Source organism: Falco naumanni, chromosome 16, assembly GCF_017639655.2.
Source record: "Falco naumanni isolate bFalNau1 chromosome 16, bFalNau1.pat, whole genome shotgun sequence".
Taxonomy (NCBI): domain Eukaryota; kingdom Metazoa; phylum Chordata; class Aves; order Falconiformes; family Falconidae; genus Falco; species Falco naumanni.
Window position 1 is genome coordinate 647,073 of NC_054069.1, and position 27,013 is coordinate 674,085.

At 49.4% G+C, this 27,013-nt stretch overlaps 1 protein-coding gene and 1 long non-coding RNA gene across 12 annotated transcripts in view; one reads left to right on the forward strand and one right to left on the reverse strand.

The window, feature by feature from the left end:
• Positions 1 to 22,051, forward strand: LOC121098192. Its single transcript, XR_005831203.1, has 2 exons — positions 1 to 85; positions 5,892 to 22,051. It is a non-coding gene; the product is annotated as an uncharacterized LOC121098192 (long non-coding RNA).
• Positions 1 to 27,013, reverse strand: part of CADM1 (cell adhesion molecule 1) — a 167,693-nt gene that overhangs the window by 70,776 nt on the left and 69,904 nt on the right. The gene's annotated exons all lie outside the window — the stretch shown is intronic.

Sequence of the window (27,013 nt, forward strand, 5' to 3'; positions counted from 1 at the left end):
TCCTACCAAACTCTACAGACGACATTCAGAAGCAAGCTTTAAAATACTTAAGTACAAACCCAGATCATCAACAGGTATGCTAACAGTAAGTGTTGCTTATTTACAAAATGTATGTTGTAATACGCTTCCTCCTCTGGAAGCGTCCTGCTCGCGCACCAGCCGCAGGCTTGCATCAGCTTTGCACTTTAGTTCGGGATTATTTGTGACTGGGAGCTCAAGCCCAGTGACCATGAGCCCACCCAGTCTGCAAAGCTCCCGCGTTACTCCAAGCTGCCAGATTTTCCAGCCAGTCCCCACTGATGGAAACACGAAGGTTTTGGTGCTTCAGGACCGGCGGCCTCCATCCGTGAGCAGCATCCGAGGCACAGCTCACGCGGGGGGCAGCCGGGCTGCCCCCGCCTCGTGACTGATGGATGCATCCCAGTGCCTCCTGGCAGGGTGGGAGCTGCTGGGTTTGTGCACGCTAACAAGGTGGACGGGACCTTGGCCATGAGGCATGGAGGGCGGCCACCAGCCTACGTGACGCAGCGCCCATCGCCAGCGTCCGGCCCGCGCTTGTTATCCCAACTGCTGCTCGCCAAAGACCCACTGGGGTGGGAGGCTTGGGGAGTAAAAAGCTCGGCCGGAGCAGCTCCTCTGTCCCCTGCCATGCCGTAACTAATGAGGATGGTGCTAAGACCTTCCCAAGCACCACATGATTGTTTTGCTATAATGAAGACCTGCTCAACTGAGAAAGCGACTTGCAGTACTTCTCTGGTCTGAAAAAAAACGCTCAGCCGTGCTGCATCCCCACCGCCAAAAAATCATTAACAGCGCAAACCCAAAGAGCCGCAGCTTCTCAGTGTCTCCCCTTGCTAAGTACCACCCTCCCCCCAGGCTGCAGCCCAGGACCAGAGCTAGAGGGAACCTTTCAAATGGTGATCCCAATTAACAAGCCCACATCTATTCACGTCAAAAGGCTTTGCAGCTTTCAAAGAAAGTTTTGCTTTTGTCTTCCCGCTGTTCCCTTCCCAGAGTAAGGGCTCATTACTGATGGAGACCAGTTTTGTAATTGGTTGGGAATGCGGTTCTCGGCACAATACCCCGGAGAGGCTGCTTTATGAGGTCTCCTCATACTACTGAAGAATGCCATGAAAACCCCGAACCCAGATGTCTGGCTCGAAACCAGGGAACTTGGCGGGCCCGAGATTTCCACCGCGCTGCCGCAGCGCTGCCAGAGCCCTTATGTAAAGGCGGCATTCACAGACCAACACTGTAAACAGTGCATAATCGCTACTGCGTCCTGCCAGCCTCCTCGCAGAAAACAAGCCCTTTGGTTTTCGGCAGGAGCCTTCTACCAGCACTGCAGCCTTCCGCAGGTGAGGCTGTGCCATCTCACCGCAGAAGGGAGACCACTCCTCTTAAGGAAGGGTATAGATAATGCACGGGCTCGTGCTTCATAACGTCGCTTTGATGTATCAGACCTTGGTGCACCGTTTAGCTGGAGACAACGCTCTGAGCGTTGATCTCCGAATGTATTTTTAACCTTTTCAGATTTCTGCACACAGCCTTTGCCATTCCATAATCAGTACAGAAGCCAGAAAGAAGTTTTGCCCAAGCACAGGTGTGACAGCATCTTCTGTCCACAGGAGCGAGCGGTCAGAGCATCTCACAATTGGAGAGGGTCAGCAAATGCCCCGCTGAAGGGCAGCTGTCAGTCAGGGGTGACACCCAGATGGAGCCAAAACTGGGGCAGACTGGACAGCATGGCACGGCACGGCATGCCTCCTCCTCCACCGGGGTCAGAGCCGCTGAAGCCAAAGGACAGCCTGGCAGTGGTTGGTCAGGGGAAGCCACTGTGTGTCACAAAAAGGATGGCCACATTCCGGGTAAGCACTTCGCAGTCACAGAGATCAGTAATGGCACATTTCACAAAATGGAGAAACAGGTCAGAAAGTCTTAGAACCATGGCAAGAGAATTACCCGTGCATCAATGTTATGGGGGGGAGCGCAATCAATGAAACAACAGAGTGGACTCATCCACGTTATCTGCTCGCACGCGGTTTAGAGCAAAGTTTGGATCGAAGCCACACACATCTTCCAGTTTCTGCTTGAACTGGAAGATAAGGGATGACCAAGGGCAGTGAGAGGAGGCGTCACCAGAAAAGCACCTACTTCTCTGCAACAGTTTCTCACCATGCAAGAAACATGCTCCCGCCGGACCGTCCAGGATGGCTGCAGATCATGATACAACCAGCAGAACATACAGCCTAGGAGAGTCCACGGGAATGTAAATACTAAGGGTGTCTACAGTTACATCGCTTCAGTGCCAAAAGCACTCCAGGAACATAAAATAAATGCAGTGAAAGCCTCTTAGTGAGGCTGCCAAGCTCGAAAAGCCAGCTCTCCATTTAACTAAGGGAGCCATATAAGCAGGACCAGGTAGCTCCCCCAGCACGCCCCCACGATGCATCAGCACACCTGAAGAAAATGGAACCACTGTCCACCACAAATAAGAAGATTTTTATTAGTTCAGCACAACTGCTGCTGCTGTTGTTCTTTGCCAATCATGTTGCAGCTTCCCAAAATCCCCGGCTCCTGGGAGTCCCGCTGTGCATCAGGGCTGCAAAGGGGCAGCCTGGGGGGCGCGGATGAGCAGAAAAACCAACGTACAGCTCTGGTTTTGGAAAAAAACCCAAACACCGCCAAAAAACCACCACACAGTAGGACTGCAAGGCTTAGGAAGCTGAAAAAACACACAGATGCCCACAGCAAGGACCAAAGCTGTTGGTCAGCTAGTATGAACCAGCACAACCTATGTAATGCGTGCCGACACGTCACAGCTGCAACACGCATGGGCTCCCCAAGCCACCTCTCACCAGCCTCAAAATGCTCCTCCCCAGCAGCACAGGAGGTAAAAGAACTTCTCCTGGGTCAGAGTGCAAAGCCAACCTCCCTGAGCCTTCTCCACTGTCCCACCGGGCAGGAGCGCTTCAAGCCTGGCAACAAAATTAAAAAAGGATAAAGTAGAATTACCGGAAAAAAAAGAATGTAGGGAAAGTCCTCAGGCTGAGGCTGCAAACCACAGGAAAATCATGTTTTTAATCATTTGAAACAAATGTGAATGTTCCTTGTTTGTCAGCTAAGATCCCATCATCGTATCCCTTCCACCCCCAGAGGGGGTTACAAAAAGGAATATTTTCTGGAAGGAACACCCATAGCGTTTGAAAGATAGTCCTTCTATGAGAAAGAAATTGTGGACTGGGCTGCTAAAAGCATCAGTCTGCTTATCAATCTAAGAGCAGCATCTTTAAAGGTCACAAGTGGAAAAAAAAAAAATAATCAAAGATTCATTCTAATTCCTTACAAACAGGAGCTCGTTTTTCACAAATCCACCCTGCAGTGCTCAGTAACATGACCTTTCACTTACAAAGAGAACAGCAGATTTCTGTCTCTCATGTGTTACCTTCCCTTCTCTTCCATAAATTAAACAGAGTCTCGATACCATCACAACACGCTTTTCCAGCAATCCCCCTGAAGTTTCCGCAAGCTGTTTCAGTTTTGGTGTTGCCGAGGGTCTTGAGCCCACACAATCACGGGCAAACAGAAAAAAAACAAAACCTGGATGAAAAATGCCAACGCACGAAGTTTGTGGGCGCAAAAACCTGACCAGGAACCGCCCAGAGGTTTCACGCAGCACGAGCCAACAGGCACGTGCTTTGACATAAATATGCACTTTTCTGTCTGTTACAGAAGTCCTAGGTGCGAATCCGATCATCATCCCACGTTTGGTAATACGTTACTGGGATCATACAGGCTACTGGGAACGGGAATTTTTCATGCTACCTGGCATATATACGAGGACAACACAAAACGAGAAAACATGACAATGAGCACAAGACCTGTCCTCTTGAAACCCTTCGGTTTCTCAACATCTACAAAAAATATCAAAACTGGAGTAGAGTTGGCAAATACGCGGAGGCGGAGCCGAGTACAGTCTGGAGGACAGAGCTGTTCGTGGAATCCTCATGGGAGCTGGCAGCATGCCTTTTTTTAATCTTAGCCCATTGTAATTACTCCTGACTGCAAAACCCCAACCAGAGGAACCCCAAAAAGCCAGAGTCACTTTCGGGGTGGGGATGCTAACCTGTGTTCCCACCCAAGGAGGCAAAGGAACAGAGTTACCACCTCCTACGACATAGTACACCCACAAACAGGCTTACCGTGATTTGCTTGGAAAGCCACATATTTAATGTAACAGTTACAATTTGGCAGCTAAAAAAGTTGGCAACGCCAATATAGGTTGATCTTACACTTCCGTACTTACTCATAACGATCTCCATTGGTTGCATGATCTTTGCCTACTTGTTTGTACTGCTTCGCCTCTTTTACAGGAGCGGAACAGACGACATTTACCACTGCTGCTTCGCAATTATCTCTTCTTTCAGCTGAAGGTATCTGAAATGTCAGCATGGGATCCCACCCACACCCACTGCTGCCCAACTTCATTTTGGCCAGCAACACTCGCACGTCTCCACCCTGCTTCGCAGTTTCTCCTGCATGACAGATTAGCTTAAAGAAGAGCTCACGCTGTCCTAGCACCCGTCCTTCAGCATGGAGATGATCAAAGGTGGGCTCCGAGGGACGAGATAACCTTTGCCATCCCCTGGCAAACTTTGTGTTCCAGCTCAGCGTGTAGCAGGCTGGCAGCGGCACAGCGCCCCAAGCAAAGCTCCGGCTCTGCGTCTTGCATGCTCATAAGGAGGACCGAAGTGAAAAGTACCTGTCACACTACCCTGTATGCTCTCCCAGGTGTGCTCTGAATGTTTTGCACGCTTTTTTCCTCTCTGACACGCACTGTCATCACACAACTAATGCTGGTGTGATTTGCCAATTTGTAAGGCATCGCAGGAGCAGCACGCAGGGCTGCCGACTTTCTGACGACTGCCACAAGCGTGACAACAGCATTTGACTATCAGCCGCAAGGTCAATTGGCTTCCCGTTGGCCAAATCGGATCCTTCCTACCATACAAACCTCCAGAAGGACTCCCTCAGCTTATGTTTTTTAATGTAAACCTTTTGCAAAGCTACAGGAACTTGAGACTTGCTTGAGCGAGCTGACTGCACTTCTGCTGGGTCCCTGCTATGAGAACAGAAGCGCTGCACTGGTGAGAGTAAGAAGTTCCCGAGTGCTCCAACAGAGTTACAACAAGTGAATGCGTTTCCCCAGGTCTCTTGCAGTACAGCTGACCTCCATCAGGCATCTCCCACTCAAGGGTCTGTGGTACCTGCGAGCAACAAGGCGAAGGAGCCCACCGGCACGGCCAGGCACCCCTACACCAACAGGCACCTGCCTGAAGCAACCAGAAGACAGACAGACAGACAGACAGACAGACAAACGTTCAGTTCCATGATAAGGAACAAGGTGGCACGAAAGGATCGCTTTGATCCCTTTGCAGGTTGACAGAGCCCTAAGCATATCCGTGGTTGCTTCTGTCTGCTTCTGTCTCTGGTAAATGTTTAATACAAGAAAAGCAGGGCGATGCGTACAAAACCGGCAGAGAAGCTGCTGCGCTCGAGAGCGTGACTGGCAGGTCGCAGGGCTGGCACAGTCCCGGTCCCTCCCAGTTCTACCAACAAACAGATTCTGCAAAAACATCCCGTATTCCTCCTACTGCCAAAAATGGGAAACTTGTAGCAGCCTTCCCTCGACGATCCTCGCAGGGGAGGGCGGCGAGTGGGTTCTGCTGAGCTATCAGGACCAACACCATTTGAGTGTTTATGAGTGATGTGATTAAAGCTCAAGGCAGCAGGTAAGAGGGCTGTGGGAGGGGAGTAGCTAGCATTTACATCAAGTTTTGCGAGCTCTCAAAAGAGATCTGACAGATGACTACGCTTCCCTCCACCCCCAGGCTTTTGGAGGCAAGTCACCACTGAGTCAAAGGCTCCGGTCCGAAGTGAGCGTGACCATGCTCAGCTGAGCTGGACCAGCATCATCATCTTTCCCGAGTCATCCAGCAACCTCATCTCGAGAGCCAATTCCGTTCCGTGGGTTCATGAATTATTGATCTCTGCCGCTGTATCAATAACAGGCAGGCAAAGCAGATCACAGGCAATCCGCACGCCGCAAAAAGGAGAAAGCAACACAGGAAAACTCGGTACGAGCAAAGCGTCTCATCTGACAAATTTCAGTTTAGTTGTGTATTTCCACCAACGCCCTTCATCCATACCGTTATCCCCATTATTTTATATCAGCTCCGTGCTTTTAATTCTAACTTTGTCTGGAAAATATTTCTGAGAACAGTCTTTGTTCACCACCCACCACTGCAAGGCTGTTGCCAGCTCCCATAGTGGTATCGCAGACAGCATGTGCCAGATGAAGAGAATGGCATGTACCTGTCACTCTTTGTAAGAGCAGCTATTTCTGGCTTGGATTTACATGCACAGCCTTCTGCATATTGCTTGAAATCTCCATTTTACAGAGGAATCTGATGTTACCTGAATGCTGACAGCAAGCGGGCAGCACCAGGGTGTCCATGGCTTGTGTTGGAAAGGGCTAACGACAATGCTCGGCTCACAGCTCATTTCTTCATAGATTTAATTAGCGCAAAAGGCTTTGGTCTTCACACTTGCAGAAAGGTATCTTCCATCTTAAACTAGGGATAACAAGGGCGGTAGAGCTAAACCTCCAATCAATTTAGAGACACCGCAACGCTGAATAAGAACTGATGAGAAACTAAATAAAAATGCTCTTTTGTGCTCAGACACTGCGATTCTCTTTTGCACTTCAGAGCTCCAGCACAACAGCCTGTCCTGGGGAAGCTTTTTGGACCAGACTTTTTGATGTGCCTTCCCGAAACGTGGCTTCGAATGGCTAAATACCACACAGTGAACCACAACTGCTCACCCACGCCTGTTCAAAGGCGGCAGAGGGACCCATCTACTGCAAACAGCGCAAGGGAAAGGGAAAACAAGCCAAGGGAAAGTCTGGGTTCGTATTTCGGCGTGTGCAAAGAGCGCAGAAGGGATCAAACCTGGCAAAAATTTAAAATGCTTTAAAGCTACCTCTGTATAGCAGTGGGCAAAATTCCTTGCTGACAGAAAAACATGATTTCAGATCATCTATTTTAAGTGTATGGTAGATGCAAACTAACAGCTTTACTTCTGTCCTGCCTAAATTAGGCTACAAATAGGGCAACTAACAACTCAACTGATCTAAGGGAAAAAAGTACCAATTTTGTATCAACAGAAAATAAATTATTGCAGGAAGCTGTACTGGACTCCGACAGAAACAGGAGCACTCACAATAGGATGTTTTTTTTCCCCTGCCTGAACACATTTTTCCATGCAGAGAAGCATGGTTCACTTGGTTTACGTGTGATCGCTTCTTTCTACAGGAGATACTTAACCGAAGAGAGCTGCTTAACAAGATGCCATGTTCAGCACCTGCGAAGTGCCAGCTCTCCTCTCCCCGCACACTGTACCGATGCATCTTTGGGATGCTAATGCAGGGGAGAACAGTCAAGAGGCAGATGCATGTTAACGTACACAGGAGACGTGCTGATCCAGAGACCCCAGACCCAAGGACAGGAGTGCCTTAGGAGACAACGAAGAGCTCACGCACAAGGAATACGCTTGCAATTCCTGCTCTGCCTGCTGCAGGAGGCCAACAGACACCTGCAAGGACCAAAGGGCCACGCTGGAACTGGGGCTCATCCCTGGGCTCGGCCACCACTGCAGCAGGGCGCACCGACTTGGCCCCTGCCAGCCCAGGTGAGGGTCACGTCGAAGGCTCAGCTTTCCCAGGGACTATAATACCGCAAAATGAGAACAGACGACGTTATTTTATGTTTAGGTATCACTTAAAACCTTTCTGACGCTCAGTAAAAGGGTCTGCAGCCCCCAGAGCCAATGCTGAAAGCGTGAACAGCAACAGCTAAGAAAACAGGAGCTCCGTCTGCTGTGTCTCATTGCTCTCCATCACCATCCTGCAGCCGCAAAGCCCACCCCCGCCCTTACTGCAATACCGGCTACCACACAGCCCGGGACAGCCTGACTGCAAACTCCTCCTGTTAGAACACCCGGTGACACCCAAACATAACGCTGACCCCAAGGCAGCCAGGGCGCCGGTATCTCCGCGTGCGGTGTGCGCACACAGGCCGGGCTCCTGAGGGCCGCGCTGCTCTTGCACTGACCGGAAAACTTTCCCGAGCAAATTTACAGTGAAACCACCAGCTGCCGGGTGGGGAGGCACAGCAGCCCCTGCTAGATGCCTGCCCGCCCGGGGAAGAGCTACACAGCAAAAAGCTGGCTTTGCTTGAAGCAGCCGCGCCATTATAGATGGTGGAAAAAACAGCCCCCACCCTTGCTAACCACTGACTTACAGCTAAGAACGGTCACAGCTGGCAGCCAGGGAGCTGCGAGGAAAGGTGGCATCTGCTGGGAACGTGAAGGAGCTGTGTGATCACTTCCACGGGTTTCCCTTGGAGAAACAGCGTGGCAGGAGTTACAGAGCTAGGAGAGTTTGTACTCAAAGGAGTCTCCCACCCGCAGGATGCTGTGCAACCCTTTACTGATGGAAAGGGTTAAGATGCATTTTTTTTGTCCTACAGCTAAATATTAGTAAAAATACAACCTTGAAAAGGCCAAGATGTCCACGTTACAAAACTAGGAAAAACCCCTCAGAACAGATTCCCACTTTACAGAGCTTGCCCAACCTTGTGTCCACCCGCGCTCAGTCCCGTGGCTGACACGCTGCCCTGCAGGGCTCCTGTTTCGAGGACCCTGCGCACGTGTCACTTGCCAAACCCACCCCCAGCTGCGGCGCTTGGCGCTGTGGGACCTGGGGACACTGATGGCAAGGCAGCCCCGGGACAGCACAGCTGAGCAACGGCACGTGATGCGCTGCCTCGAGGTGCCGGTGTCCCTGACCATGTCCCACCAGCAGTGCTGAGCAAATATAGCAAGAGACCCCAAAGCAAGGGTGACTTGGTGCGGGCACTGCTGCCTCCTCACCCAGGAGCCACCCAGTCCCTTCCCTCGCTTTCCTTACGGGTGCTCATGTTGTCACCAGACATCATCAGCAAAACGAACACCACAGATGTTAAAAAAAACCAACCCCAAACCAGACACCCCTTCATATACAAGGCGAGAGTTGACATTGGCAGCGCCGGGGCCGTGCAGACGACTGGCTAACACAAGCACTGCAAGTAGAATTTCACATTCCTTCAATTTCCACTTGAGCAAGTGCCTTCAAAAAGTTCCCACCATAGGAAAAGTAATGAATTCTGGTTTTCTTAGTACAGTAATAATTCTTTGCTCCATTTCCACAAGAGCTACTTCTCTTTAGTAACGGCTATAAACTCTGATCCTTACCAGAATTCGCCGGCTCGCCCGCACCAGCTTCATTTCAGGATGAAAGCTGCAAAGGTGAAAAGAGTTTCCCAACTGAAATTGTGAGACCAGCCTCAAAAATAGCATCGCGCTAACTCTGGTAGTCAGTGAAAAGCCTTAAAAGGAATTTACTTTATGTGAACTCTTTGAATCAAATGACTTCACGTTTTATCACCTCGAGTAAGACCGAATAGCAATAGAAAAATCTTTCAAATGCAGTAAAATAAAAGTTCAGAGTGAGATTCTGGATGATTTTTAGTGCTTTTCATTTGAGTCAGATGTTCCAATACCGGAGCTGGAACATCCCTGAAGTAATTGCAAGAGTTTTCCCTCCCTTTTTAAAAAGAAAAGGTGGAAACCCTGCAGTCACGCAAACAGTACAAGGCAGCTTTACACCGAGGACCATTTACTTTCTGTATCTTTAATAGAATTTAACAACAAAAATAACAGTTGTGTCTAAAAGCGCTGTGCCTGCAGGAATCACACGCCGAGTTACAGCAGGGCAACAAGCGATGCCGGCACGGTCCAGGCGCGTTCCTCTCCTGCTGGTGGCGGCACTTTCCCTGTGGGTTTTCCCGTTCCCCACAGAACCGGCTCCCACCTTCCCGAAAAGGCCAAAGGCCACCACCGAGGGGCACGCCTGTCACCCCTCAACTGCTCACAGCACGCGTATTTCTTACATTTTACGACACTAGAAACAGTCAGAACCTAGCTGTATGTCTAGAAGGTACTTCTGAAGGCCAGGGACTCTACGATTTTTTCCAAGGAGAATGGCAAGATGTGCTTTTACAACACTCACCTGCACGGATGCGGCAGCCGGCGCGTGGGACAGCCGGTACCGGCACTGCTGCCCACCCAGACCCTGGCCCCCTCCCGCAGCTGCCAGCACCGGGAACGCCAGCACCTCCCGCAGGGATATTTCATGCTTTCTACTACTCCAGCCGGGACTGCTCCTTCAGCCCTCAACACCGCAAAACATTGGCGAGCTGGAAAAGGAATCATCCACCAGTTTGGAACTGGAGGACGGCAACAACAAAACCGAAAACCCGAGCCCAACTTTCAGCTGCCGAGGCAAGTGCGGCGCTGAGCCACGTAGAAGCGCCGCGGGGGGGATGCGGAGGCTGTCGCCTCCCCCCCTTCCCGCAGGCAGAGCCCGCCGGGCAGGCCACGCACGCACAGCACCGAACTAGGCTTCAGCTTTCCTTCCCCTACAGAAGCCAAAAATCGGATTCCAGGGTGAGAAAACAGGGGTACAGGCACCCCTGGGCAGCCGCCCCACCGTCGTGAGCATCCCCCCAGGCCGAGCGGCACCAGGAGGGCTTTCATCAGGGATACACTGGGTGAAACCTTTGCTTTCTATAGGAGGCTGGCCGAATCTGCAGGCGTATTACGTGCAAATTGTCTGGTTAGAATAATAAATAGCAGGTTCGCTTTATAATGCCAGATGCGCACAACGCGTTCATTTGTGATCCAAGCCTCCGATTTAAAGGAGAAAGAAAGGATCCTTGCCTGCCTGGAGATAAACTTAAGTAAATAATGTTTGCCATCAACTCCAAATGAAGAATGACAGTTAAATTTTATAATCATCTTCACAGCTCCAGGACTTACTTTATATTTTCTCAGGCTCATGACCCAGGGGTTGTCATAGCAACTAGGAAATCCTACCTTATCAGCCTCTTACATTTACATTCCTTACGGCTGCTTCCCTTTATGAATTAAATCCATCACGGTCTTCTATTCTCCAAATAAGAAGTTCTTAGGATTATCTCGCAGAAACAAGGATCAAATGCTTTGATTGAAACACTATGCAAAAGCTAATTCACTGGTGGTTTTCTTTAAGGGAAGATTGACTGTGCTACAAATAAATGGCTCCCATCCAAGTTTGCAGTTGGCAGCCTTCTCGCCAAAAAAAGTTGGTAAAGCAAACACGGATTTTGCAGTATGTTCATGGTGGTCAAAAACATTGCTACATCTGGACAGCAAGAGCAGCATCTGCCTGGCTGAGAGGTCTGCAGGTCAAGAGCTTCCACAGGGACCGATAAGGTGACCCTAAGCACGAGTTTGCGTGCAACGATTATTAGGCTGTTATAACCGACAGTGCAATTACACATAAGCAAATCATCCCGTTTGCAGCCAGGGCTACAGCCGGAGGGAGCAGGTGCTGAGTCCGAACAGCATCACCATGGGGCAGGCAGGGCTGGAGCTGGGGAAAGCTTTGCTGTGCACACAGATGAGCGAAGAAGCTGTGAAAAAGGGTAAATCCTGCACGTGTCCCTGCTCTTTGTCGCCTTTAATATATAAAACCCCAGCTGCAGAGTTACCTAAGCAGACCTTCCAATTCAGCTTGTTATCTCCTGTACCTTGACGGGTTTATGTAGATTAAAAAAAAAAAATAAAAAATGTTGGGGAATTATACAGCTGCTTTCTCAAGCATGAGGAAGATGAATCCCTGAAATGCAATTAGTTGCCAGGCGGTCCAGCCCCAGGCTCAGCACCCCATCAGCCAGGTAAGCAGACGCATGCCTGGCCCCTGCTCAGAGGTGACCCAACCTCTGTGTTTAACACACAGAAAGCAACACAAATCCAGTGCTCCAGAGACAGAAAGCAAAAGAAACCACCAAATAAACAGATGTCCATCAAGCACAGGAATGAATTTCAGACGTTTACCAGAGCCCCTACATTCAAGCACCACGCGTCAAGGAACACAGATCTCATCGCGCACGTATGCTGGCTTACGGATGCCAAGCCAGCCAGCCTGGGTATCTGTTTAGTTGCGCTAAACACGCAACCGAGTACAGCACTTGTGTTCAAAGACAAGACGTCATTAGGAAACAGCAGAAAGTCTCATTATGCAGATTGGGGGGGAGGAGGGGGAGATCATTTAATTGTTTAAATTTGATTCTTCTGCAGTCGATGGTCCCAGAGTCAGAGCATAGTTAAGTATTCAGAGTGGCAGCAACAACAATGCTCATCTCTGTCCTAAACAATACGGAAATAAAATAAACTAATTCCCAGAATGTTTTCTGCAGGAGTCTTTTGATTAACAGAACTCTTATAAACTGTAATGAATTTCATAAAGGCAACTCTACAGTTACAGACCTACAGGCATCAAGAGTTTAATTTAGTTAATGTACTTTTTATTCATTATTGGTCCTCCACAAGAAGCTGATCACCAACTTGCAGAGTGCATTGCTTAATTATCCATGCTGCACTTCTTAAAATGAGAACTATTTAAGTTGTCTGTCAATACGGCACGCAGGGCAGCGGCTGTGATCGATTGATGCAGTGAGAGCAATGCAGCTGGAATGCCAAAGACCGGCAGCAGCACCACGCTGTTGCACTGAAAGACTTGGGGAGTATGTGTGAAGCAAAACAATCGGGAACTCCTCTCAAAGACTTAAAATCCTTTCCAATACCATTTCCTGCATTTACAGATGGGGAGCAGACTCCAGAATTCCTTTTGCATGCACCACACATCTTAGCCGCCGTGCAAACAGCTCCTGAACATCTTGTCTGGGCAGCTTCAAGCCCAAAGTCAGTAAGATTTTTGTTTTATCTTCTTCCTCCATACTGCTATAGGGAGGGCAACAGAGATGTGCATCCCAGTCCCCGGCTGGCTCCCTCGGTCCCCCAGGACACAAGTGCTGAAACCAGAAGTGGTCCCTCAAGAGCGCCGCTGCCCTCTGCACACCTGGGAAAGCCGAGGTTTAGAACAGCGCGCGACTGCACCAGCCCTGCCTCCAAGTCATCAACTCAATAAATGCAAACCTTGGTTCCCTTGACAAAGTGAACGCAGACAAAAGCTGCATTTGCAAGGAGAGAACGCCCCGGGAAGCTCTAGGGCCAACCGAGGGTGCCGTTCTGCAGAGAGATCCCCCCCCTCTCTGGACTGAAATCCTGCCCACCGACATCTTCATCAGCTGCAGGCTCTGGCCACCTTATCTTTCCCTTCCCCGTAACAGAGGCAACGTTGTGTTTCAGGTGGCTGAGGATCTGTGCACATGGAGCCATGTCTGCAGGGACGGCATGCAATAACCTGCCTCCGGAGCGAGAGGGGGGTGACCTGGGCTGGAGGAGGCACGACCGGGACCTAGCGAGGCTCTGCTCGCTGGCTCCTGGGCACACAGGCAGAGCCGGCGGGGATCTGCCAGCGCCAGCCTTCCTCGGCGCGCCTTTACTGAAATATTCAAAATCGGCGGATCAATAATTCATTATATAATATAATAAAAGGTAATCTATTGTTTGAAGTCAAAGCTTAAACAAACTCCACTTCAGTTACAGCACCGTGAGGTCTTACAGATTTCAAGATGCTCAGTGCAACGGTGAAAGGCAGGAAGATGCGGTCGGAAGGGGACGGATTCGTCCCTGCTCTGAAACTTCCCAATCCCTGTTGGAATGGAAACCATGTACAGCTACGACCTAAGCCAGGAGCCCTTTGCAAAGGGACGTTAATTCAATATTAAGTAACATAAGTCAATATTCGCGTTTCCCCTTTCATCCTTTCAGCCAATATCAACTAATACGAATGGTAATGACATGTCACCCATGACCTCTTAAACACGCTCCTTATGTTAGTAGTTTAATGTTTATTCTCCCCTTCAAGCAGATGACTCAAGTTGAGTGAAAATTTACTTTGGGCAAAGGAATACCTACATGGCATTAGTGCAGTCCTCCACAAGTGCAGAGGCACGTTTAATGTCCCTTTTTAAGACGATATGCCAGGATCTGACAGAAACGAACGCTTTGCTTTAACAGCCCAGGCTGGAACTCAGGCGTGTAGAGCAGGAACACGGGGAGCTGATTTCAAGGGGATCGGACCAGCTTTGCCACCAGTTCCAGAGCGCTTGCCCAAGGTGTGTCAGAGCTGGAAATACAAAAGGCGTTGTAGCTACCTGACACTGAACTTCCAAACTTGTAAGAGGCAAACGTAGCCTGCGATTTCTCATGCTCCTCATCTGCCTTAAGCCTTTTAGGACTGCTTAAAAAGATAAGTACCTAAATAGAAAACATATCTACATTCACAACACCTCACTGGCACAGTAAGTGCCAACTGTGAGATGCATGTGAAAGGCAAAATCAAGTATCCCTGCCTTCTCCAACATCCACCGAGCATCACGAATTCTTTTGCAAAGCCGGTAGCCACAATAGCAGCTTGTTCTTCGCCTAAAAGGCCACAACAGCACACAAGAAACCCTGCTGATACTTAAAAGGCACCGATCCAAGGTCAGCCAGGCTCAGCGCCAAGGCTCCAGCAATAAGCCATCAGATCTGTTCTGAAGTGGGGAAAGTAAAAGACCTTTTAATTGTAGAGCTCTAGAAGTCTTTCATACTAATTTAACGTTCACCTTGAAAAGTGAGCTTTTTCAGACCCTCGACAGAGCGCGGAGGACGAGGGAGACCACCTTCAGGAAGGCAGAATGCTTTTCCCCAACGCTTAACTGCATGATAATCAAGATTATAACAGAAAGGCGACAAAAATCAACACCCCAAAGCCAGCCACCTGAAGCTCCTACAAGCCTGACCATGCCCTCAAACCCTGCCCCATCTGCTCCCACCAGTGGCATCAAATCTGCACCTGAGGATCTACAGGTGCTACAAAGATAGTTGCTATGGGAGAGATGTCATTCATAAATTGAGTGAGAAAGTTCATTAAATGATAAAAATTCCAGCCATGCTACCAGGATGTAAATTGCATTCATACTCGGAGCTGACATCTTAAACAGTTTAATTTAGGTACAGCTCTTAGCAGCGTTGGGTGTCTGCAACAGAAACAGATGCCTTGAATCATTTCAAAGTATGCTCCTGTCAGAAATGTCCTTTCTGACACCAAAATCAATTTCCTTCTCCTTTACTAACTACTTTTCCAAAAATAGATCGGGAAAAAGTTGCCTCAATTTTATCCTTTGTGAGTGGTGCAAAACGTGCTTTTAAGCTTTAAGGAAGAAGATGGTAGCGTGCAACACATGCAACTGCGGTAATTAGTACTGTTTTGATAGAGCAACTGGCAATAAGAATGAACCTGATCCATCTTCATTATGGAGATCTATAAAACCTTTGACAAGCCTCATATAAACAGCAGACAGGCTGCTTCCTCGCATTCACACCGGCGCTTCTGCACAGGACGGCACGAACCACGGCAGCTCTGAAAACAGCACCGGCAGAGCGCAGCCCCGCGAGCCCTGCCCTGCCTCTCCCCCTCCCCACACGCTTCACAGAGCGTGTTTTTGAGCAAACAGAACGTACAGGACCCGAATTATTTCACGCTGATGGTCAAACAAATGCCTCAGCAGTGGCAAAGACTTTGCTGTGCATATTTAAGCAGACTGTGCCTTTTCAGTACGTGTGCAAACGCAATTAAAAGAAAAGGCATCGCTACCTAGCCATGCAGTTGGTAAAAACACCCATCAGATAACATCCTTCGATCTCTAAAACGACACAGCAACAAACAACGTTTCCTCGTTCAGCAACAAGACTGCTTTTAACGTGGAAGCCCTGTCCTGCCCAGACTGCTGTGGAGTAAAGGAATTGGAAGAAGTGCTGCTTTTCCTCCTACAATAACGATCTTTAAGGTTTTTCCAACCTAAATGACATCTCTGTGAAATACAGAATGGCGCACTCGATGCAGTTTGGTTTCCAACTGGTACCCGGGACCTCACCCGCCAGGCCAAGCACCCCCCCCTTGCAGCTCGGCTTTGTTAGATCCGCGATCCGCCCCGCTCCCACCTCTCCCACCAGCTCCCTCACCGTTGCTCCCACCAGGAGAAGGCAACGATCCCCATGTCCTGGGTGGAAGCACTGTAACAGCTATCCATAAAGAAGCATCACCTGGGAACCTGGCTTTCTTGTGGCTAACATGACACTGAAACGCTGGAAGAGTGACCTGGTCCCCAGAATTCTTGGGAAAGCCACTCCCACTGTAGGGAAAACGAGACCCCCCAACCCCAGTCCTTCTCTCAGCCAGAAAATCTGCTCCCGAGTCCCGCAAAGAGCCAAGAATAATAAATAACAGGGCATTGGGTCACACAGAAAACATGGAAGGTTCCTGAAAACAACTTGCCTAGCAATGCCAGCGTTGGCATCATTGCTGTGCTGCCTTCAGCAGAGCCCTTGGCGATCCTCAGCCACAGACAACGCGCCTATCGCTGGCTGCCTCATCCAGAGCTTTAAAAGGCTTGGGTAGCCTAACTTTTGCCCCTGAACACACAAATATATTTTCAAGACTGCTTACCTACAAACACCCCATGCCAGACTTCACGGTCAACAGCTACGTGTACACTAAAACATGCAAACACGTCAACGTTTTCCACTTTTTTTTTCTTTTTTTTTAATCCTGTACAACAGAAGAACCTGTAATGGCTTGTGTTCTCAAAGGAAAACCCAATGCAGAAAAGCAAGCTTGAAACAAGCTACAAAAATATAGCCCGAAAAAGCTCATATTCCTGAAAAATGGATTCCGAGGTTCACAGCTGAACCATGAATCAGCCGGGTAAGGGCATCTGCATATCAAATTAACATGGTTGGAGAAAAAAGGGGCCTTCAGCAGCCATAAGCAATAGCGTTCACCATCATATTTTAAGTTTATTTTTCCTTGTCTGACCAGTTCCCATAGGGCAGAAGGCTAATGATGGCACTTCATCACAAGCAGCAGCGGGTATTTACATCCATCCTGCGAGCGTGACAGCTGTGTCACCGAGTCCCCAACCATCTCCACCACCCAAACCAATTGTCTGGTGCGAAGCTGCAGGATGGAGTGCCCTGCAGTCATTATTCACCAAGCACTTTCATTAACAAACTGCCCTTAATTACAGCGGTAATTGCAAAATTATTTTATAGCAGCAATTATTCTTCTCAGCCCAATCCAGGCTAGTTAAGTGGGACATTGTCTCTGCAAATGGCATCAAGCCAACTCATCTACAGCCACGAACGTGCATTGTGTTGCACAGCTCCGAGACGGTGCAGCTGGAGCAGCAGCCGGGGGAAGCTCCCCACGGGCACCAGGGATCCAGCGCCAGCGGGGGACCGCGTCCCGCCTCAGGCGACCACCCCGTGACCAGTGGTAACGGGAAACTGCTCGTTAAGCGAACCAAAAGGTCAAGCAGGGACAAAGGTCCTTCAAAAACCGAACGCCGTGCTTTCTTGCCTAACTGTTGATTTTTCAAAGTTCAGATTTGAAGTACGATCCTGGATCTTGGGGTTTTGACAGATAGAGACAAACGGGTGATTTTCCCCGCAAAGACTATAGCTATGTTAAAAACTTCTCATAGATCATCCTTATAACAACTCTACAGCCAGTAAGTGAATCTATTTCATTTTGATCATTTCAAATACTCCATTAATGAGAAAAATTGAGGCGTATTAGTCAGCGATCTAAAATACCGTGCAAGTTCAGTGCCAGGCTGCGAGCGATTCACATCTCTGACTGCGCCAGGGGCAAGAAAGGGGAAGGTTCTGACACGCCAGCGGGAGAAACTGCAAGTCAAGTCCATCGCCTGGCACTCTGCTCCAAGAGCCACAGACTGGCCAGATTTGCTCAATTAATTCCACGCTCTTACTTGCTTCTGCTGCTTTCTAACATCCTCTGGATTAAACATGGTAGTTGCAAGTGAGAAACACCGGAATGTAGAAAATGTCACACAAAGTTCTCGTGTAGTCAGCGGGGGAAGGAATCAAACAGCAAATGAACCTGCCATGAATTTGGCAGCTTTTGGTTTCCCGAGTCCGAGTGCCTACACGCAAACCCGTGTTACAACGCATATTTAATGTCTGACCCTGCTTCATGCACGCAAATACTGGAATGACACAAGCTCTGATGGTTTGGTCGTGCCGGATCCGCAGAGCGGCAGCTGGCCGTTGGTGTGCGTCCCGCGGCCGCTGCGCTCCTCTGCCTCGCCTCGCTGGGAACAACGCAGTCTCGTCAGACCAGTAATTCCTACAGCAAGACCTTTCTAAACAATGAAAGCTGGGGTATTTTTTTTTTTTTTAATCTGTACCATTGTGGAAATTCTAGAGTAATTTATTTGTCAATTTTATTAGAAGAATGCATCAAAGACTCACCTCCGCCCAGGGCAGTTAATAGAACAAGAATATTTCCCTGCAGAATTTCCTACTCAAACATTGCTGAGGCACGTGAAGAGGAAGCAGATGACTCCACTCTCGCATACGGGCAGCTGGGCCGTACAAGGTAGCAGTTTGTCCAGCATCGCCCAAACACCTTGGCCAAACAGACCAACACATTGGCACCCACTCCATGAAACACCGCAGAAAGTGCAGAGGCGCCGATGCCAGTTAATAGCACAACCGATGACAGACACCTCGCCGCAGACACATGTTCTCCGAGATCTCAGATATTTCAAGTTACAATACGCTTACGACCGTGGTGTTCCTGCACTTTCAGTCAAACCAGAGACATTCAATAATCACCCAGAAAAGCACCATCTGTTATGCCTTATTGCTTAATTAAACTAAAATACAGAACTCCTTAATTCTCACAGCTCATAAAGATAAAGGTCATCACACAGCTTTAGTGTCAGGTAGCCTGTACATAAAATGCGGAGGTTGGAATTTCTTTCACCCAGACATCACTCAAACACGGCGCCGTCCCCCCGACATGCAGAAACGTGACTCCAGCAGCGCAACGCCGGATCGATGGCGTGACTTTTGGACCGGCAGCTGGAGCGAGCAGACTGTAAAGCTCAAGACATTGTCCGCTCCTCCGGCACGTGTGTGCCGCCAGCGAGCCTCGACACAGCCATGGTGGGCATCCCGCCGCCGCCGGTCTCTCTCAGGCTCTGAGCACCTGGCAAACACCGGCCCAGAGACCTGGAACATCAGGACCAAAGGCCGTGCCTGTCCACAATATCCTGACAAAAAGCTTTTCCCCAGGCTACCCAGCTGGTTGTCACCCCGTCGATTGGCATGCGACTGCAACTCCGATATTTGGAAGTTGCCCAATGCTCCAGTACACTACACCCTACAAGCCCTCCGCATGGGGCCGTCCCCAACAGAGAACTGTTGTATTGAAAAGTTATCCTGGTGCTCCTGTTGGAACAACTTAGGTGCACCCCAACAGGAGTGACTGGTCCAAGACAGCGGTGGAGGCGGGTGGAAACTAAGCGGAGCTGCTCAGTTTGGGAAATGAAGCAGGAACCAAGAGGTTCCCTGCAGAGAAGGCAGAGGAGTCACCTGCCCTTTGTTACCTTTCTCTTCTGCATTCACATGCAGAGGAAAGGGGAACGTAACTGTAAATACGGAACATGACGGAACCGGCACAACTTAACCTGACCTGAGCCTGACCAGCACCATCACCTCACCTCGCCCAGTTCAGCTTCCCCAGCGCTGGCTCCAGGACAGACAGGCCCTTCCCATGTGTCCCGTCAGTAATCTGTAAGGGATTTCCAAGCACTTTTGCTCCTCTGAAGCCCCTGCCTGGTGTGACCGACGTGAACAATCGACCCCAGCCCACTTTTCCCTTGCACGGGCAGCAGACTGAGCCTGCTCCTGTGCCACTCACCTGCCAGACCACGCTCAACACCCCACCTTCCCCAAAGCCGCTCTTTCCCCAAACCCTCCAGCACCACAACTGTTCCCCTAAGAACTATGTGCTTGGCCTTCCAGCCACGAACCCCAGCAGAAGCCTCACTCATGCCAGCCAAAATTCAATTACTAGCTTGTCACTTTTGCATGTTTTCTTTTCGAGGCTTGGGTTACAAGAAAAGGTGAATTAAAACCTGTCTAATGGGTAAGAAGTCTTCAGACCGCTGTGGCACCTTTCAGGAGCACGTCCAAGTCCTTTACGCAGCAACGGAGACTGATGAGATGCTTCACGGAGCTCCTCTGAAAGATGAGGACTAACAGGCAGTATCTGTGATTACAGAGTTGTTGGTGTGGGTTTTTTCTTGCTTTCTGCTTCCTGTAGGTGGAGGCAAACTCCTTGCTGAAAAGAGGAGGATGTACAGACAACAGAGCCGAAAGGTACCTGCAGCAGCTGCCAGGGAAGTGCCAGTGCATCCTTCTTGCACTGACGGCTTCTCCTGAAGGAGAGCACCTCGCCGGTGTCGCGGCCACACCGTGCCAGCTCTGCAGCCAGACCCCAGCGCAGGAGCTCGCCCCGGCCCCACGCACGATGATTAACAGACCCCAACGAGGCGGTTACCCAAAGCGCTCGCTGCAGAAGACCTCACGTGGTGTTTCAAGCTCATAAGCCCGTGGATCACCATGGCATCTGGGCAGATGCTGTTTGCCCACTCACGCCGTGGCCAGTACCATTCTGCCTCCCTGAGCACTGCCATCCCGTTCAGGGCGTCCTGCCCTTGCTCCCACGGCACCTGGCACAGACGGGCTCTCGGCAGCACAGACGTCCCTTCCACCAGCCCCATCCTCTGCCCAGGCAGAGCTGCAGCACCCGGGGACCACGGACTGATGCTTAACAGACAAGGCTCTGAAGCATAGGTATTGCCAAATCCCTGACGCTGAAGGCTTCTTTCCCCTCAAAGCCCATTAAGATGGCTGTGAGCACAACTACAGCACTCTAATGAGCTGCCTAACCTTGCCCCTCTTCTCCACCCAGGCTTTAAAATTTAAAGCTCCAGCTAGCTCAACATGAATAGATGAGCAAGAACATCACACTGCTCTCAGTGTAGGTGCAGTGCTTTATATCTTCATTAATATTTCAGTTTCTCCCATCTCCTCCTCCTCCTCCTTCTGCAACTGCCCTCATTTTATTTATACCTGCAGGATACCACTCTTAGTTCTTCAGAGTTCTTGTTTGCTTGGAAAAACGCTCCCCGTCATGGGAGTGCACACTCTCGATGAAGCAAGCCCTCCCCCTTGAACTGGGGTAAGCCGCACTAATTGCTCCCCACCCCATTACGAGGTGCACTACCGATCAGCACAGCATTTGGGCTCGCCTACTCCTTCAGCCTCAGCACCCGGGCTGGTGCATCGCCCCGAATTTCGGGGAGGAACTGCTTCCCTCCCGGCGCTGCCTCCGTTTTCCAGCATGGGGAAGACTCCTGCCCCAAAACCAGTGGGACCAACACAGCATCGGTGCCTCAGCAGGTATCCTCATGTTACATCTGAGGTGCAGGACACCAATATGCCTGTTGAGTGCAGGTCATCCAAGGGAAACCAAGGCAAGTCATCCGTGTCAGCGTTCGGTACACTGAGGCACGCCGGGCAGGCTGAGCAACGGGCGCTTCCTGGGCCCCGTGGTCAGTCAATACTCTTTTGACTGGATTATGAAGAACATTAAATTATACAAATATTTCACTAAATATCTTCTTAAGCCCATTAATATTAATATCAATTCCGCCTCTTCTGTGCTTGGCATTTAAAAATCCATTTTAAAATCTCAAACTAATTTAAGATTTACATCTAGAATACAAATTAGCAAGATTCCCGGCTCTCTATTTTGCCTGGCACCCGTATCTGCCCAGTTAGTCTTAGATGTCACTCAGTGACACCCAAAGAAGATGAATATTCAAAGCATGCTCTTGCCTGCAAATGTTTTACAGCTTTCTGGCCACTGAATTTGTTTAAAGCTGCAATTATACTGAACAAACAGTCCCTAGAAGACCAAAGTATTCTATTCATTTGCACGTCACCACCTAACTAGCACAGTGATACGGTTTCTAATTAATATTCAGAATTCTGTACTGAAGAAAATAAATGGTGTTATGCACGGGTGTGGATGTGTTGGCGCTGCTGTGTGTGTTAGGTGTAACCTTTAAGGGATACATTAAGAGACGCATAGTACCTGGCTTCCACGCGACAGCCTTCCCTCTTCCCTCCTCCTCTACCGCACTACCTCCGATTGACACGCGCTGATTTTATTTATTCCAAGAGCCACTTCTCCCGCAGCCATCTCGCAAGACACACAGCTTATTTTTGTGATGGTAACCATCCAGAACCACAGGGGGAAGTAAGGAAGTAAGGAAGTAAGGAAGTAAGGAAGTAAGGAAGTAAGGAAGTAAGGAAGTAAGGAAGTAAGGAAGTAAGGAAGTAAGGAAGTAAGGAAGTAAGGAAGTAAGGAAGTAAGGAAGTAAGGAAGTAAGGAAGTAAGGAAGTAAGGAAGTAAGGAAGTAAGGAAGTAAGGAAGTAAGGAAGTAAGGAAGTAAGGAAGTAAGGAAGTAAGGAAGTAAGGAAGTAAGGAAGTAAGGAAGTAAGGAAGTAAGGAAGTAAGGAAGTAAGGAAGTAAGGAAGTAAGGAAGTAAGGAAGTAAGGAAGTAAGGAAGTAAGGAAGTAAGGAAGTAAGGAAGTAAGGAAGTAAGGAAGTAAGGAAGTAAGGAAGTAAGGAAGTAAGGAAGTAAGGAAGTAAGGAAGTAAGGAAGTAAGGAAGTAAGGAAGTAAGGAAGTAAGGAAGTGAATAAAATAAATAAATACATAAATATCTTTTTTGAACAGCTATCCAACAAATGAAAGAAGAACAGTAAATTAGTACCGTTTAAAAACCTGGTAGATCAAGAACGACAACTGGAAGAGCCTTCTCACTCTCTCCGACCTCTGTTTGCCTTCCCAGATCCCCCTCCCAGTCTCCCTTGGAAAAAGGGTCGGTCAGTATTCCCTGGCTGGAGCTATTACAATATTTCCAGGTAATGTAATTTCCTTTCTGGTTGTTAAGCAGTTCTGGTACGCTGCGTCATTCTGCTCCCTCCCGCACACACAGCACCCCCCCAACACCTCACAGAGGACTAACGAGCTGCCCCCCCCACTCCCCTCTTTATTTACAGAGCCTTTATTGGCGAGTTGAGCGCCAATCTCCACAGCACCTCGCGGGCTCTTTCCTCCAGGTATCATAAATTCTGATTTAGTATTATGCCAACCTGCGTGCCAGTCTTTGTAATAAGATCCAGTCTCTAGCCAATGTGGAGTATTATGGGATAAACCCACCAAGTTTTACTTGAGTTTAGATATGCCATCACTTGGGAAGCATCACTTATGATGGAAGAACTTACGTTTTATGTGTTTTCTGAATGTGACGCCTGCACAGACAGAGGAGGGGACCGCAGGGAGGGCACTCATCCGTTACAGAGCCCACGCGTTTATCATGTCTTTGCACAGGAAGGGAGTCTGTGCTGGATTACAGCTGAGGGATGCTCAGGATCGATCCAGACAGCATGATGGCAGCCCCCTGCAGATGCTGCAGCCCCACTTGTTGGGAACAGCACAGGGGACCCCCGCAGGCACCTCGCCTGCCCAGGCCTGGGGGTACCGGCATCACAGCACTGGCTGAGCCGCCCCTCAGACCTCGGCCCCGTCACGCCGTATTTCAGATTCAGCTTCTCCCTCCACTACTCAGGAAACCGCGTGCAGCTCTGGTGCTCAGGCTTCCTCCCTTTTATCTCCGATGACTCACGAGCTCCTATCAAAATATTTTCTTTATAGCTGGCAAAATCCAAAGCCAAATTTCCCTTCCCTCTTACAAACAAAAGTATAAGCACTGTAGTCGGGGAGCTACGAGTGTCAGTTCTGCATTTCAACAGAGTCACTCCATTTCGCCAACTGAAAGGATCATACCATGTACTTTGAAGGGCAATACCCAATTAACATTGTGCTAAATAACACTTCATTTCATGCAGAAAAAAAGCACACATCAGCAAACCCCACGGACCTCACACCGGTGTTGCCTGGCTTAAATCAAGCCGGAAGAATACAAACAGTGATACCATGGGAAGAAGCTGGACCGGTACCCTCACCTCTGCGCTGACCACATCCACTAGAACCTTGGCAAAAGAGGAAAGGAGCCAGCCTGGGGAGCATGGAGCCAGCCAGGATTCAGGGAAGGGGGTTATTCCCACCACCACAGCTGGCAACACTTAAGGCATTGCTCTACACCGACTCATTTCTGTTTCTGAATGTCCTCTCTGCTGCTTCTATCTGGATCAGCCAAGGAAGGCTCAGCTCTTTGTGTGGCTTGTGCTTTAAACCAAACACCATTATCCTTAGCAGACACGTGGCTAAAAAAGATATTGCTTGAAAAGATACTCAAATAACATTCTGCTATTTGCTTTATCTAACCAGGCATCCCCACGGCCCGCCTGCGCCAGCGCACACCTTGCCCCAGAGCCGCTTTGCGAGTGCTACCAAAGCCGACGCCTCAAGGTGGGCACAGCGCGATGCCCAGCGTGGGGACCATCCATCCATCCCCGCGGCTCCCTGCTCCACCAGCCCATCCGCCCCGCCGGGGCCATGCTGGGGGATCGACCCTCTCCACTGCACCCACCAGATCCTGCAGCTTCATCCGCAGCGAGCTCACACGGCAATAAAAAAAAAGGAAAGGCAATAAAAAAAAAAAAAAAGGGCAATCTTTAGCTCTTGGATGATTTGCTCCTCCTATCTAAGCCCACAGCAACAAAAAGCCGCTGACAAAGTTTGTCAGCCGAGTTTCACTTTACAGCACCAACAACATCAGAAACAAATTCTCCGTCTTCTTGTCAGGTTAAATGTTTCAATACCTAACTCTGTGTTCCCAATCTAAAAATTTATGAATTCGGTGGGAAGCCCATGTAATATCTTCACTTTATAGCCATCCACTAAGGAAAGAAATTACACCAGCCATTTGTCGTTACCGTCATTCCAAAGATAAGTAACAATTGAAATAACTTACCTTAAGAACTACGGCTACCATAAAAAACAGCTGTATGTGCAGGTTCTACCATGCTATAATAGAAGATCACTTTAATTTGATTACTTGGGAACAAAGTTAATAGAGAACCTAAAAAACAGTGCCATTCATCATGCTGGAGAGCCACGGCTATGTTTTGCTCAAGAATGTTATCAGTGCAGTAGCTACAAAACATATCAGTTGTGTAAGAGAATTCAGAGAAGCCGTAATTTTCTTCTGAATAGTAAGTAAAAAGGCAACGAGATCTGGCTCGGGGAAATCAAGAGTTTCAATCCTAATTCGAAATACTACATGTATTCCCCCTTTTGTTTCAAAAGCAAGGAGCACAGGTAGTTGGGTTTTTTTAATAAAAAAAAAAGCAAAAAGCTTAATGGCCCACTGAAATTGCCATTATTCAACAAGAAAATGCCCAGCGCATCTCTCAGCCCTGACACCTGAAAACTTTTCAGCCAGGCTTTCAGCAGCCAGGCAGCGTTTCCCCGGATGGCAGAGGAACTCGCCCCCTGCACCCTGCAGACACAGCCCGCCGCCCCTCGGGCTCTCCCGTCTGTTCCAGCGGCCACTGGGAGCATTTCTGGCTCGTCCAAGGAACCGGCTGGCAGCCGGCACGTCCCACTTCGCAGGGGAATGGCTCCGTGCCAGCCTCGACGGCAGCTCAGGGCTGGCCTCGCCTTCGCTTTGCACCGCACATAAAAGTTACGGTATTTACACAGGTGCATTTTATTCCAAGACAGATGCGTGCAAGTTCAAGTGGCTACAGAAGGAGATAACAGGACAGCAGTCTCATTTTTCAGCTGCATATTTAAGCCTAATAATAGAAACGCACACTTGCCATCGAAGCAGCATTTTAACACTCAAGAGGGCTTAATTTCACAACCGATGGGGGTTATTTAATCCTGAGATGTCACCAATTTCTCCTTATTAGAAATGCAAACCAACTGGTGCGAGATGAAAGGCTGGAGAACAATGAACAATCAAGTCACAGCAGAGAGACAGGAGGGCCGATGAGCAGACGCTGGCTCTTCACTGGCCCCACCGTGCCGGTCAGCTGCAGGGACAGTTCAGCAGGGTCTCTTTTGGAAAGGACCAGCTGCACAAAATCCTTCACAATCCTCCCTGGGACAGAACGAGATGGCCAAAGACATGCGCATCATCTCAAGATGCTTGAGTTTCCCTTTACAGTGGTACAAGGGGTAGGTTTGGGCATCCCGCTCCGCACACCCCATCCATTTATCCGCCCATTTCCAGGGGCGGTGGAAGCAGCCGTGATCTCTTTATTTGGAGCAGAGCTTGGAACCATCAAAGGTCAATTAATTTGCTTATTCAAATGCAAGTATAAGAGTTTAAATCTGATCTTGAGGCTCAACTACCTTAAAAGATTCCTTCCAGTGAGGGCTCAAGTTTGAAAAGCCATCACAGCACAGCAAAATAACTGATCTCTGCTCAACCAGCCAGCCAGCCATGGACTGGGTTGGCTGGAAACCACCCGAGGAGGTTCTCGGAGGAGCAGTGAGGACCAGCACGCACACAGTCTGCCCGTCCTGTGACGAAGCACTGGGTGCTTGTGGTTACTAGTTAGGAAAGCTCCCGAGGTCAGCAGCTGCGCCCTGTCCCAGAAAAAGCCCCTCATGTCCAAACACACTGGGGGTCTTAAGTAGGACGACAGAGGAGTGGAGACTGGGGTGCATCCTGAGGAGAAGAAGCAGTTTCTCTGCAGATGCACATCTGGAAAGGACTGAAAACAACCTCAAGTCCCCTCCACATCTGGCACCCTTCCCCACTAACAAACACCGAGACATTGTTAACCCATAGATGAGCACCTAAAGCAGACCATAGCCGTAACCCTCCCACCGGGCGCTCTGCTGCCTCCTCGGCCGTGCCACAGCGAGCCCTCGGTGTGGAGCTGGACGCACCGTGGCTTCCCAGGCTGGCACTAGGTCGCCGGTCAGGCAGCTGCGCTGCACTTGTGCTAAGGGCTCACCTAATCAAAAAAAAAAAAAAAAATTAGGCTTCTTGTCA